The sequence below is a fragment of the Macrotis lagotis genome, chromosome 3, assembly GCF_037893015.1.
Source record: "Macrotis lagotis isolate mMagLag1 chromosome 3, bilby.v1.9.chrom.fasta, whole genome shotgun sequence".
Taxonomy (NCBI): domain Eukaryota; kingdom Metazoa; phylum Chordata; class Mammalia; order Peramelemorphia; family Peramelidae; genus Macrotis; species Macrotis lagotis.
This window is the reverse complement of record NC_133660.1, coordinates 47,946-50,429: the sequence shown is the minus strand read 5'-3', so window position 1 is coordinate 50,429 and position 2,484 is coordinate 47,946. Positions and strand designations below refer to the sequence as shown.

General features: G+C 59.1%; 1 pseudogene; it reads left to right on the top strand.

The window, feature by feature from the left end:
- The first annotated feature begins 260 nt into the window (after positions 1 to 260).
- LOC141515923 (GTPase NRas pseudogene) lies at positions 261 to 2,131 on the top strand (annotated as a pseudogene).
- The last annotated feature ends 353 nt before the right edge of the window (positions 2,132 to 2,484 follow it).

Here is a 2,484-nt window from a genome sequence, read left to right as displayed (position 1 = left end):
GGTGGTGTCACATGCTCACAGCACCTGGTCAACCTATTGGCCAAAGGAGCCGGGGTCCAAGAAGGTCAGGCAGGATGGTTGTACCCAGGCCTGAGGGGCTGGGTGGGACAGCGTTTCTGTAAACAGGGGATTTACTCAACTTGTTTCCAATTGCTTTGAGTACACTGGGTTCTCTGCAGCAGGTAGACCTGGGGGTTATGGTCCTGCCCGGGGGGTGGGGGAGCCAGGGGGCCGGAGAAGGGCTGACAGGCCAGGGGAAGGGGCCCCTCTGCAGGGTGGGCTGAGGCCGGGGCAGGGTGGAGCCTGGGGAGAGAAGAGCCAGGACCCACCTGCTCAGAAGCAGAGTTGGGGAGGCTTGGCCGACTCTGGGCTGGGACAGGGGAGCCTTCTGCTTCCTGTGCTGGACATCGAAGTGGGGGCCTGCTGCTGCAGAAAGGTGCTGGCTCAGGGGCCATTTGAGGGCTCCTGAACTTCGGAGGGAAGAGCTCCCCAGGTATGTGGGCACCGAGAAGCCCTAGGGATTTGTGGGTGGGTTTCCCAAATCCGCTGGGGGGGGCAGGGCTTTGTGAAGCCAGGAGATGGGGGTAGGGAGGGGGCAGGTTTCCCAGGAGGCTCCATGATGTGGGGGCAACCGTCCCCCAGTACTCAATGCTCCTGGGGACAGAGAGGCCTCCAGTTTCTTTGCTTCTCCTGAATTCTTGATTCTGTGCCTCCTCACCAGGCTTCTTCACTGACAATTCAGAAAGGGTAAGTAGAGGCAGGAGGAGCGGAGTGGAGCAGGGAAGGGGCAGCAAAGGCAGGAGGCAGCTAACAGGTCAGGTTAGCTCATGCCCCACCCCCACCCCATGTGTCCCTGGGTGCCTTAATGTAGGGGCCACACTCTGAAGGATTAGGGAGCTGGTCAGAAATCTTGGGGTCAGACCTGGGGCCCAGGTGTAGGAAGGACCTCAGACTGATTCTCAGCCCCCTCTGAATCTGGGGTCTCTGGGGCAGGTGGGGAGCCGGGTGGGTGGAGTGCAGGGCTTGGAGTCTGGATGACCCAAATTCAAAGGTCTTCTTCCCTTCTGTTGGCCTCAGTTTCCCCAGCTGTAGATTGGGTTTGATGACAGCGTGAATGTCCTGGGTAGTGTCACTGACAGTGAACTGTAGCCCCCGTCACTATGGGTTTCCCTTTCCCCTTTCTCCCATAGCCCCAGGTGGGCAACCAGGGGCAGAGCCAAGATGTCCTACAAGCTGGTGGTGCTGGGCAGCTGCGGTGTGGGCAAGAGTGCGCTGACCATCCGCTTTCTCCATCACCACTTTGTGGAGGAGTACGAACCTACTATTAGAGATTCGTACCAGGGGCAGGTGGTGGTGGACGGGGAGCCCTGCCAGGTGACCATCGTGGATACCGCTGGAAGGGAACTGTTCCGTGACATACGCGAGGACTGCATCCGCTGGGGCCAGGGCTTCCTCTTAGTCTACAAGGCCGACACCTTCAGGACCTTCGTGGACATGAACCTCTTCCGGGACCAGCTTCGGAAGGTCAAGGGCATCGATCCGGTGCCCGTGGTGTTGGTGGCCAATATGATTGATGATGCCGACTGGGTGGTGGACTCAGTCTTGGGCCAGGAAGTGGGCAAGAGCTTCGGGTTGCCCTACGTGGAGACCTCGGCCAAGACCGGGCAGGGTGTGCAGGAGGCCTTCCATGAGCTGGTTCGGGAGATTCGGCGTTTCCAGGCCATGCAAGATCTGAAGGAATCCCAGGCTGAGCAGGACCAGGGCTGCGGGTTCAAGTTTTGCACCATCCAGTGAGCTGGCGTCCCGCCACCTGGTCCTGCTATCCTTCCCAATGGTTCTGCCCCAAGCCCTGTCCCTTTCCTCCTTCTGTTTTTTTCTTCACTGCTGGTGGGGAGACCCTGCTGGACCCCCCAGGTTCTCTCAAGCAGATTCTTCGTGGGACCTATCAGCATCCACCTAGGGCCCTGGGCATCCCTGTGCCAGTTCTGGAGTGCAGGTCCAAAGGGCCTTGTGCCAGGATGTGAGGGATTCTGCAGCTGCCCGCCTGGGGGGAGGGGCCTCGGGCTTTATCACAAAATTACTTTTCTCGTTCTCAGGTTGATTACAAATAAAGATGTTACTGTGTTTCTAGGTGTGTTTGTCCTTGTTTGTCCAGAGCCGGTGTGCTGGGGGCAGGAAGAGCAGGGGGGCAGTGGGAGGCCCCGGGGAGACAGCCCGGCTGGGGAGGCAGGAAGGCAGGGGACTTCACCAGGGAGACCCCGGGCCTCAGGCTCCTCAGCAGGGAGATGGGGAGCTGGTTGGAAAGGCTCCTCGAGTCCTACCCAGCTCTAACCCTAAGAGACTAGACCGAAAGCCTAGGAACCCCTTACTTCTCAGCACCTCAGTTTCCTGATCTGTAAAATGGAGGTGATGGCACCTGACCCACCCAAAGATGGGGGGCGTCATTGGAGCCACACTGGCAAAGTCTTAAGGAAGCTCTGGAAC